Source organism: Otolemur garnettii, unplaced genomic scaffold (assembly GCF_000181295.1).
Source record: "Otolemur garnettii isolate 467f Iridium unplaced genomic scaffold, OtoGar3 scaffold00014, whole genome shotgun sequence".
Lineage (NCBI taxonomy): Eukaryota > Metazoa > Chordata > Mammalia > Primates > Galagidae > Otolemur > Otolemur garnettii.
This window is the reverse complement of record NW_003852409.1, coordinates 26,440,049-26,452,145: the sequence shown is the minus strand read 5'-3', so window position 1 is coordinate 26,452,145 and position 12,097 is coordinate 26,440,049. Positions and strand designations below refer to the sequence as shown.

Below are 12,097 nucleotides of genomic sequence, written 5' to 3'. Positions count from 1 at the left end.
AAAAAAAAAAACAAAGCTATGTCTTAAACAAGGACAATGAGAACCACCACCAGCCGCCTCAATATCTCTCTTACAGGTCTGGCCCGAGGCAGGCACTTTATGTAAACTCTGTGTGTGCCTCACTCCTACTCTGTGAGTTGGGCTGCATTTCCCCATTTTGCAAACAGCAGGCTGAGACTTGAGGAGCTGAATATTTTGTCCCAGTCACATGGATAGTAAGCAATAGGTCCAAGAGTCTCAGCCCAGCCTCCCCTTGCAGTGCCCACGCCACCCCAGAACATTCTCTCCTTCAGAAGCCATTCCAGAAGGGGGCATCAGTCACGACAGCCCAGGACAGTCTGGCAGACATAGAGCGTGCACACACTGGATCAGCCAAGAGCTGGACAACCCAGCGAGTCCCCATGCCTGAGCTAGGAATGCTGCGCTTTCCAGATAAACACTGTCTACTCACAGGGTTTCCCTGAAAAACCTACACTTTGCTTGGCTTGGAATTTGTGTCCTAAGCTGTTGGTGGCTGCCATGGGGAGTCATCAGGCAGCCAGCAGAGCTGAGCAGCCAGCCTCGGCATGGCCCACCAGCCTCTCTCGAGCACCATGTGTGTGCTGGCCCTGCTCTTGGGGTTGGGAGTTCCAAGCTACTTAATGCATAATGTCTGCCTGGAGTCTCAGGGGTGGGGGGGACTCTCTGGAAGGAGGAGGGAAGCATTGTGAGTCCCATCTGGTCCTAACTGTCTCTCCAGGTCACCGGGGTTAATAGGGGGAGGTAGTCAGTATGAAAATCCATCAATTCTCACTTTATATCAACTCTTAAAATATAGCTCTTGCTTTCTCCCTTCCCATTCCTGCTCCGTCAGCAACCACCTTCCCGCCTGGATTTCCCTGGCAGCTACCTCAGTGGGCACCCTGCTTCTACTGTGCCTCCTTGCAGCCCACCTGCCTCACTGAGGCCAGAATGGTCCTCCCAAAGTTCAAGTATCTACACTCCCTTCCCTGGATCCCTGTTTAGGGTGGCCCATTGCTTTAGGACAAAGTGGCCTCAAAGGGCCTGTGTGACCCACGCCCAGCCTTGGCTCATGCCTCCTGGGCACTCCTCCATCCCACCAAGGCCTGGCAACTTCTGCTGACTGTCCTCTCACAGCCCACGGGTCACTTCCCCAGAATTGCTTTCTGCTGCCTCCAGGCCAGGTCTTGGCACCCTGCTGTGTCCTATCCCAGCAACAGGACCTGCTATTGCTGCTGCCTGACCAGTAGTACCCAAGGTGGTAATTATATGCCCTGAATGGCTGACCACTATGCCCCAGGGGCTTATGCACAGTGGGCTCTGGACGACTGCTTGCTGAGTCAGGGAATGAAAGGCAAGAAGACTACCTTTCCTGGAGATGTGAGAAAGGCTTCCCAAAGGCTGAGTCCTTTGAGCTGGGTCCTGAGTACATCTTTGCCAGACTAAGGGAATGACTGACAAGGAGCCCCAATTGGCATGTGTATTATGTGTTAAAAAATAACATGCACATTGAGTTCCTGCTTTCCTGAAAGCTGAAACCTCTGTTGTGAACAGGCACAAAGAAGCATAATCAAATTCAACTACATGTACCCTCCAAGAAGTCTTCCCTGATCCCCCTACTACTGAACAGCAGAGACAAAAATGCCTACTGTGACCTCTGCTTAGTCACTACCCGGTGGCAGGTGGCGGTAGAACCTGACCCTGCCACTGCTTATTTGCTTTCTTAATCTCTCAGAACCTCAGTTTCTTCACCTCTAAATTAGGAATCATGGCAGCTGCTCAGCAAAGGCTGAATGAGGGACATCATCGTCCTCAGAGCCCAGCACTGGTGCGCCTCCCTCCTGTTGCCTGGGTATTGCCCCACCGTTATATTCTCCCATCCCTCTTCCTTGCTTCCATGTCTCGCTGTGCGTCCTCACTGTTCTGGAAGGTTCCTAGGTGGTTGCCATCCCAGCATTGCCATCTCCACCAACTAATAGCTTCTGTTTAGCTCACCCATGCATAGTTTAGCCTCATAATTTTTCCTCCTGAATCAGCTTCTCCAGATTCTAATCACCTCACTTTCTCTTCTCTGAATTCCCTCCAATTTGGAGATTCGAAAGAGGCGCTTCTCTGCATGAACATGCTGTGATTCAAGTTGAAAATAAATTTCTCCTGGCAGCAGCCAGCTTTCTGAAAAATGACATTTAAGACTGACAGTGGACAAGATTGTAAACAGGTTTCCAATAAGGAAAAAAAGTTAGCGTTAAGTGTATTCTATGAATTTTTTTAAACAATGTGTGCGCGTTTGTGCGCGCGCACGCATGTCTATAATTGTAGCCTTGCTGTGACACCGTCTGCTTCGGGAAGAATTCTGGGACAGTGTGGATCTGTTTCGGAACTATCTTGGTATTCTTTTACTTTTCAGAAAGCAGCTTCATTTCATGAGACTCACTCCCATACAAGAGTGTAAACGATCTGCTCATTCATTCATTCAACACACATGTATTCGGTGCCTCTTATGTGCTAGGCTGTGTGCTCAGTAAGGGGCCTATGAACCAATAGAGCAGTTCACTTCCTGTCCATAGAAACCTCACATCCTCAAGAAGAAGGCCGGTAGGTAAGCAGGTGACTATTATGTAACATCATAGCAGTAAGCTCAGTATGTCATGGAGCCCAGAGGAGGACCCCAAGAGGGGTGGCTGTAGGCACAGGATGGCCTCCTAAAGCCATGACACCTAAACTTGGCTTGTGAGATGAAGAGGAGTTGGCTGGATGAAGAAGGAGGAAAAGGGAACACCATGTGCAAAGCTGGGAGGTTTGAGGTGGCCCAGCATGTGGTATCCAGGAAGCCACAGACAATTTGCAATGATTGGGACTTCTGGTATGCAGGGGGTTATCAGGAGGCATGACTGGAGGGACATCGGGGGCTGGCATGCCAAGCCAAGAAGCACCTCGAAGCTTGTCACCAAGGCCATGCAGGGCTTCAGCAGGTGTGACGTGATCCAGGATCCAAGTGGTGCTTTACAGAGATCTTGGTGGAGGGGAGAGAGCCTGAAAGCATGGGCCCAGGGAAGAGGCAGAAGGTAGGAAACCTGGGATCCACCCAGGACAGCCTCATAGCATCTTACAGAGGGCTGGAGGAATGACCACACTTAGAAAGTAAAGTGGGCACATTGGCAGGAGATCTATTGCTCTGTGTTGCTCTTCAAACAGCTTTGCTCCAAGTTCCTCACTACTGACTGGTATTGGTGGGGGCAGATCTGTCATGACACTAGATAATATATTGTGAGTAAAAAGAATCCACCTGACATTTGCCTTCCCCATTTATTATTACTAAATAAAAGCACTTTCCAAAGTTGTTTGGAATGGTGTTTTGATGCTCCCCTGGCCAGAACCACAAATTGCCTTCCTACAGAAAGCAAGAAGGAGAATCGTTTGGGCCAGGTAGAGAGGGTATTAGAAAAACGTCTTTGGGGTGCCGGATGGGAAGATGCCCACAGGACAATAGAATGCATGGAACTGTCCAGTCAAAACCCTGGCATCCAAAGGTCTCTTTGGGCAACTTCTCTTTTCCTTCTGCCAAACTAACCAGCCCCTTTGTATCCCAGGAGCCCTGGGCAAGAGAGAAACAGAGGGCTGGGGAAGCAGCCTGTCATGACAGCCTCTGAGCTGCAGGCCTCAGAGGTCAACTAGGTTGAAAACAGCAGGAATTCGGACTCATCCTTCAGGGCCATGTGCCATTAAATGAGGTACTGATTGGGAAGCCATCTTTCAAGCCTAAAGGTTTCCCAAAGAAAAGAATTAAAATAGCAGGCTGGTGCAGTGGCTCACAGCTGCAATCCTAGCACTCTGGAAGGCCAAGGCAGGAGGATCCCTTGAGCACAGGAGTGTGAGAACAGCCTGAGCCAGAGAAAGACCCCATCTTTATTAAAAATAGAAAAGTTAGCTGGGTATTGTGGCAGATTCCTGTAGTCCCAGCTACTCAGGAGGCGAAGGCAGAAGGATTGCTTGAACCCAGGAGTTTGAGGTTGCTGTGAGCTAGGCTGATGCCATGGCACACTAGCCTAGGGCAACAGAGTGAGACTCTATCTAAAGGAAACAAAAAAAGAAAGAAAGAAAACAACAGCACCAACTTTGCTGCATGCCAGGCCTCAGTCTGATGAGAAGCAGGGTTGAGAAGCGTGGCCACAGTAAAGCTTGGAAGTGACCTTGGGATGTGAGTTTTCCTTGTAGCTTCTCTCATCAAGAGCAAATGAGAGTTGATGATGTTAGTGACCTTTTGAAAGGTGGCAGGTGACTGAGAAAAGAACCCAGACTTTAGACTCAGATGTGCCTACACGTGAACGCTGCCCCCACCTTGTTGTCATAGGGACTGGGCAAGTCACTTGACCTTTCAGAGCTTTATTTCCAGATCTGTGGAAAGAGGGTAGATACCCCACCATGCCTGTCACATATATTATCTCCCCCCACACTCTGAGGGAAGGGACCCTGTCTGGTTTAGTCATTACTGTTCTGGTGCTTAAAACAGTGCCTGGTCCATAGTGGATGTACAATAATTAGTTTGGAGTTTTGTTTAGAACTCAATGTTAAGACCTCCCTGTCACTGCCTCAGCAATGAGCAGGATTAACACAATGTCTTGTTTGGTGTCGACAGTGGAATAACTTAGCCAGGCATCCTTTGGGCTCCTTGAGGTTCTGGCTCTTGATATCCCATTATGAGTTTTCTCCACGTGTTTTATTATAAAAATTTTCAAACACACAGAAAAGTGTGAACAGCGAACAGCCACATGCCTACCATTAACATTTTACCCGGTGCACTTTATCCCTTCTCCCTCCATCTATGCAGTATCAGTTCACTTCCCCCAGCCACTCAGCATGTCTGTCAATGACTAGAGTAAACACCACTTGCGTGTGAGCAGCACGTACTCGGTGAATAGCAAATGGTGCTCACTGTTATTACAGAGAGGGAGGGAGGGAAAGTCATGATGAGTCAGTCTTCCCGAAGATGAGACACTGCTAGCCACAAGGTTGGGAAGCGTCACATTTCGTGGGAACCAAACTGTCCTTATTTCATGGCCTAGCCCCGGGCAGGGAAGTGGCTGGAGGTTTAGCCACTGTGGGGTCTCCAGGCATAGACTTCAGCCTGTCCTCTGGAAGTTCTTCCCCTTGATAACTTTTAGAAGCCTTTTGAAAACTTAAAAATGTGACCATAAAAATAGAGGTTGGGATTTTCACAGTCGATTTCTGCAGAGTTAGCGAAGTTCCGAGCTCTGAACAGAACAGGTCCTGCTGAGTCAGAAGCAGTCCCAATCCTCCTCTCTTGGCACTGTGTATCACAGAAGGGACAGAGATTGGGAGGGCGTAACTCCAGATTCTACAAAGTCAGAATCTAGGGCCTGACCAGTGGATGCCATGGCCTTGTATAGGACAGTTATTTTTCCACATGTCCCAGAGCAGTGATAGAACCTGGGGTTTAAAAGACCACTCTGAGAATCTCTGTTCTGCATTGACATTCAATCAACAAATGTTTTTGAGTACCCTTGACTGACGCTAACCACCTTGGGAGAAACTGAGGCAGTCCCTCAGCAGGGTTTGGAAAGCAATTTAGTTTAATAAGGGGATCTCATGTCCATTTAATCATTCCATCCATCTTGTGGATCAGAAATTTACTGTCAAGTTCCATTAGGCCGCACGCAGCAGGAGATAAAGGAACAAGCCAGACTTGGCCTCAAATCCCAGTCTCACTACTCACTGTGGAAATGACCTTCAGCTTTTGAGCAAATACCCAGCCCTCGATTTCTTCATCTGAAAATAGAAGGTGGTGACACCAGCTTCCATGGATGTTGTGGGATAGAGCCTATGTGGAGCTGCCTAGAGTTTCATTTGGCATGTGGATAGCTTGCTCTGTAGAAGGTTCCCCAGACTTTGGGGACACAGTGACAAGAAAGACAGGCAAAGCCGCTGCTCTCTTGGCACTACAGTCTGGGCCAGGCCAGGCTCCCTGGGTTCACATCCTGCCTGTGTGAACACAAGGAAGCTACCTCACGTTTCTGTGCCTCCACTTCCCAGTTGTAAAAATGGAGACAGCAACAGGACCTACCTCGTGGGGTTATGATGAGAATTAAATGAGCAAATACCTGTCGGACACCTGGAAAGGTACCTGACACGTGGTGAGCACACACAGAAGTGCCTGCTGCCCTTGCTGCTACTCTACCAGCACCACGTCCCCCCAGGCTCCCAGATGCACAGGAGTCATCTGAGCAGCTGTGTAAAGGTCTAAGCCCTGGCCCAGGAATGTGTGTTAAAAAGAACCTCCCAGATGCAGGAACTACCGATTGAAGTGATCAAGCAATGTTAGTTTCCAATAGAGCTGAGGAAACTGATTCAGACAGCATATACCCAAGAGGACACAGCTAGTAAGCACTAGAACTGGAACCACCATTGAAGGTTAACGACCCCCACACCCAAGTTCTTGGGCCAACATTTGTCCAAGATTGGCCAGCCAATACACCAGCCTTGAATGAAATCTGGGTTCTGCACGCCACTGCAACCATTTTCTGTGTTAAAGAGTCCAGTAGAACTAAGTCAGCTATTTGGTCTAGGGAAAACCATCTCTCAAATAAGAAATCCCTGTATCCCGCATATTAAGACACTTAACCAAATATTTGAACCAGGGATCCTCCAAATATTTACAGCATGCCAGCCTTTAAACTCCCTGGAGGAGTTACACACACATAAGGAGTGGTCTCTCCAAGTGATCACTTTACCTGCATCTGTAGATTTGGGAGCATGCATGCCATTCTGGCACTCTATCTAGGTGACTCTTATAATTAATATTTACTTAAAACAATCATTAGTCTCTGCTGGGTGACATTAAACCCACGTTAGCAATATTTTTAGCCAGGCCTTCCCCGCACCTGCGACGATGGCAGGCGAGTGTACAGCAGCGGGAACCCCTGCAGTGCTTTATAAATAAGCCTGCCTGCACCTGGACCACTTGGGCAGCCGGCCAGGGGGCCTTGGATGGGGGCCTGATGTGTGCCCGGAGCAGCCCACACTTCCAGCGGGGGGGGGGTCCTCACCTCACTTTTCTTCCCCGGAGACTGTGTGGCATCTGTGCCCCAGGCTAGACCCACAGGAAAGGTATAGTTTTCTTGAAAATGTTAAGGATTTCTCCAGTAATGGAGAGGAGGATCTTAATGACAACCATTTATTACATGCTAACTGCTTTACATCCACTGTTTTCTCTAAACCACATGACAGCGCGACCACGTAGGTTATATTCCCTCCTGCTTTGCCAGAAGAGGAAACAGAGGCTTAGAAAAGATTAATGCCTCCTCAAGGTCCTGCAGCCAACAAGAGGGACGCTAACCCAGTCTAGCTAAAGCTCCAGTCTAGCTACACTCTTCCTCATCCTCAGTCTCATTCGATTCAAATGAACAGGGAGAAGGAAAATGGAATTAATGTGTATTGAGTGCCTACGATGCGCTGGGCAGTTTACGTACATTGGCCCAATTCTCACTACTGGAATAAGTTTATGGGAGGTAAGAATGATTATTCCCATTTTGCGGATGAAGCAACTGAGACTCTAGAGTTTGAAGTTACTTGCATGAGATCATGCTGCTAATAAGCATCAGAGCCAGAATTTAGACCCAGCCCAACGCTCCAACACCAGTGTTTTCCACCTTACTGAAGACGTTAATGAGAGGCATTTGCCATACAGGTGGGTAATAAAATGTAGTTTTATACAGACCCAAAGATTTTTGTCTATCAAAATCTACCTTTTTTTTTTTTGAGACATGGTCTTGCTCTATCTTCTGGGCTAGCGTGCGGTGATATTATCATAGCACACTGCAACCTCAAATTCCTGGGCCAAGTGATCTTCCTGGCCTCAGCCTCCTAAGTGGCTAGAACTACAGGCACCACCACCACACCCAACTAATTTATATGAGCTTTCTGCTTTAAAATGTTTGAGGTTTAAAACAAATGTTTATCCTAGAAAAAAATTACCATTATAATAACAACTAACATTTATATAGAATTTTATAATTGTCACGCATCTTCCGTAATTATTTGACCCTTAAAATAATGTTATGGATATGGGTGTTACAAACCCTATTTTACAGAATGGTAAACTGAGGTGGGAGAGGCTGAGTACATGCTCAAGGCCAGTACCAGCAGAACAGGCCTCAGCCATCAAAGCCTGTGCTCTGCTAACGCTTGGTACAGTATTGTTCCCAGGCCTGAATCTGTTAGGTGAGTCCTGAAGCATGAGAGATTTACATACTTTTAATGGAGAAAGAGTTGGGGGGAGGCTGACAGCAGGGAAGCCTGGCCCTCAAGGACCCCTTCATTAAAAGTGGTGACATGTCTTTGCCCATAGGAATAGGCCGGAAGTTGTGATGGTCAGAAAACTACAAAAATAGCAGCCCTCACCCTGCTTCCTACACAAGAGGAACTGGTGGTTCCAGGGCAGATAAGAATGACTTTACAAGATGAAAATGATCCGTGAGGGCACGCAGGTCTGGAGGGGAGCGGAGTTGGCATTTTTTGGCCCTGCAAATAGCTGCCCATCTGCTCTCTGTCAGAATATGTTAGGAGTGCATCTGGATTGCTGCCCCTGAGTCTCGGCTCCAGGCTGGTCATGTGGTTGTCTCCACGACAACTTCAGGAGCGGTGTAAACTGCTGTGCTTGGAGCCAGATGCTGCTCTGCACATGTGGTCTAATTAGATGGTGTTCCCTCCCTGCCCCTCCCAGCACACATACTACTTTCTCACTTTTCTCTCCCTCCCGCCCTCTAGCTCTCCTCCTCGCATCCTCGTCAGTCTGCCTGGCTCTCCATCCGGCTTTCCCCTTCCTCAGAAGTCGCCCCTTGTCTGATGTACAGTAGACTGACTCATGCACCGAGCCCTAGAGGGCCTGCTCTGACCCAGGCATGGTGCTAGGAGCAGAGGGAAGTCACATACCACCCCATCCCGAGTGTCCTGAGAAGAGCCTGGGCTCTGGGGACAGACAGCGCTGACTTCAGGGGCAGCTCTGTGGCCTTGGCAAGTCACGTCCCTCCTGCTGTCAGATGCTGGCAAGGGGCCTATCATGAAAGGAGTGTTAGGGGATAGTCACCTATCCCCTGCGAGCTGGGCAGGCAGGAGGCAGCTTTGGTGGAGGTGCCTTTCGTGACTTTCTCTGAGTCTCAGTCTCGCATCCACTGACCTGCCACCTGTTGTACATTGAAGAAGAGTCACTTACCACATGCTTTGAGCAGAGAACCACCATAATTTGGGGTGGAAAACTGATCTTTTTGAAGCCCCCAGCTAACCATGTTGCATGAGTCAGCTGGTGATCCCCACACAGCCCTGGGAAGTAGGAAGTAGCGCCCCCCCCCATGTCTCCAAGAGTTAGGGCCCCACCCCGTGTTCTGGACAGAGGGTGGCAGAGCCTGCCTTCCACTAAGGTTCTTTCTCTGAGAGCCAGTCAAGGAAAAGGGGTCAGGCCGAGTCTCACGTCTTTCCTGGTTCCACTTCTTGGTGTGTTCATGACTGGAAACATCCTCCCAGGGCCTGTGCAGAGCGCCAGAGGCTCCGCTCTGGACCAGTGACATTCAGGAGAGGAGTGATGATAAATGAAGGATGGGAGGCGGTGATGATGAATAAGCCCCATACCTCGGGGGCTGGTGGGCAGCACATCCTGGGGAACCTGTCTTCCCCTCACTTGACTCGGAGGGCTGGGACTTTTCATTCATCTCCACAAACTAATTTGTGCTGCCACTTTACCACCATGTCCTTTCACCTGGTGACCCCTGAGTCCCATATTCCTGTCTCTACAGCTAAGGGTGGTTTTCTCATTGGTTGGTTCTCCCTCCCACCCCTGCTTTTCAGGCAGGTTTCTGTTTCTACCAGGGGTCCACCAGGCCTTGACACCCCCCTCTCCACTGTGCTCTCCCACCTCTGTTCCACTCACTCTCTAGAAGCTGAAATTCTCATCTGGCTGGCTGGCACATCCTTTCTCAACTTTGGAATAAAGCAGTTGTTGTGTGAAAACCCAGAATTGGCCCCCAGTGATGGGGAGGCAAACTGCCACTGCCTAGGTGGTTGACCCAGCAGGCTTCTGTTATTGGAGTCTCAGCCTGTCCCTTTTGGTTTCTGTAGCAGGGAGAGAGTTGTTGCTCTGCTATAGCACAGGGATGGTCACGGTGACTCTCATACCAGCTTTCTCCTGCACCAGCTACTGCTCCACACACTTACCCTGTGGAGTCGTATTAAATCAGGAAAATTGTATCATTTCTATTCTATCAGTAAGAAAACAGAAGCACCAACAGGTAAAATGGCCATTGCAGGTGTGTGGTGGAGCCAGAACTCACTCATTACTCCAAAGCCCACTCTCCTTGGCACTACCATAATCCATCTCTGAATTGCTACTTAGACCAGCCCCTGGAGTGGCCACTGATAGGTTAAATACAATCTTGGGGTTATTTCTCTTAATCAAAAAGAAAGTCCCATCCAAGACGGCCATAAGCCCCAGGGCCAGGCAGAACTCACTTCAAACTCTGGCCTTGTCCTTGACCAGCAGCTCTGCAACCTCAGGCAGGGGATGTCACCTTCTGGAGCCTTGATGTCCTTATCTGTAAAATGGAGATGGTAATGATGCCGACCCCCTGGGCTGCTGTGAAGAGTAAGTGAGATAATGCATGGAAAACCACCCAGCACAGGGCAGAGCTCAGCAAGCGGTAGCTGGTTTTAATCACTGCACCTGCTTTCCTCTTAGCCCCGATCCCCATCTGCATTTCTTATGGGAAGAAAATCTTAAGCTGGTATGCATGAAGACCAGCTTCATTGTGTCTCCTCGGCTTCCACAGGCCTCCCAGCTCATCTGCCGCTCCTGCGCTAATCAGAATTTCCTGACTTCTCCCTGTTTGTCTCGGTTAATGCAGAAGGAAGGGGCTGCTGGCACAGAGGAGCCGAGGCGTGGGCCGACACGCCTGTGATTTGAATGTCTTTACTGTAATCTAGCGAGCGCGTGTGGGGGCTTCTGTCAATACCAGAGCGGCTGCCAGGATGGGCAAATGGCGTCAGCCCAGCCACCCCTGCCCCTGCAAATCATCAGAGTAGCTCTTGTCGGACACCCACATTTCCCCTAACTTAAATCATCCGAACAGTGAGCTGGCTTCACGATGGGACATTGATTCTTTGTTTAGGGCTTGTTATAGTGACAAGGCTGGGCCCTGGCTGGGAGTCTGTCCCTGACATGCCTCAGCTACTGTACAAATGGTTCTAAAAGCTGTCTCAGTCCTGTCACCACAGAATACAGCATGGTTAAGCCCAGCCAGAGTCATCTGTGGCTGTGCAGTGTCCTCTCCCCTAATCCACCTGGTGGTCCAGGACATGGTATCTCTGAGGGTGGCCAAAGAGTATGTGTGGACTGAGCAGCTCTGGTCCCTTAAGCAAAACGCCTTGCCTGTTTGGACATCTTTTCCTCATCTGTAAAATGGGAATAGTTAGGAAGATCTCACAGTTCTGGTGATTGAGCAAGTGAGCGGCTGGCACTGGCTCCCTTCTCCCTACTCATGCCTGCATCTGGCTAACTTGAAGTTACTGCCATCTAATCCTGCTGGCTGTGTGCTCCCAGCCTTCTGGGGAACAAGGATTTGGTGTTTTCTTTTTCTTTTTTTTTCTTTTTTTTTTTTTTGCAGTTTTTGGCCGGGGCTGGGTTTGAACCCACCACCTCCGGCATATGGGGCTGGTGTCCTACTCCTTTGAGCCACCCCTGGGCACCACCCCTGTGTTTGGTGTTTTCCAGACCAGAAACCACATGAATCCTCTTCCATTTTGACTGGAATTCACCCGGGTTCCTCAACAGCTGTCACAGCTGACCCCATGAGGGGAAAGCTTCAGGCCAGCACAGCCTTATCCTCATAGCTCTGGGAGTGGTACTGAGGCTCCAGCTGGGAATTTGGAGGGTTTAAAACAAAATATAACTTAGATGGAACTGCTGGTGACAAATGGGGCCAAATTCCCCAGATTTCTTTATTCTTAGGTTTTAAAAAACATCTGTTAATTGGTCCAGGCTCATCACTTTCACCTGTACCAGTGGTGGTCAGCCTTGGCTCACTGGAGTCAG

General features: G+C 49.2%; 1 protein-coding gene across 4 annotated transcripts in view; it reads left to right on the top strand.

The window, feature by feature from the left end:
* The window catches only part of DENND1A (DENN domain containing 1A), a 528,338-nt gene that overhangs the window by 438,853 nt on the left and 77,388 nt on the right, over window positions 1-12,097 (top strand). The gene's annotated exons all lie outside the window — the stretch shown is intronic.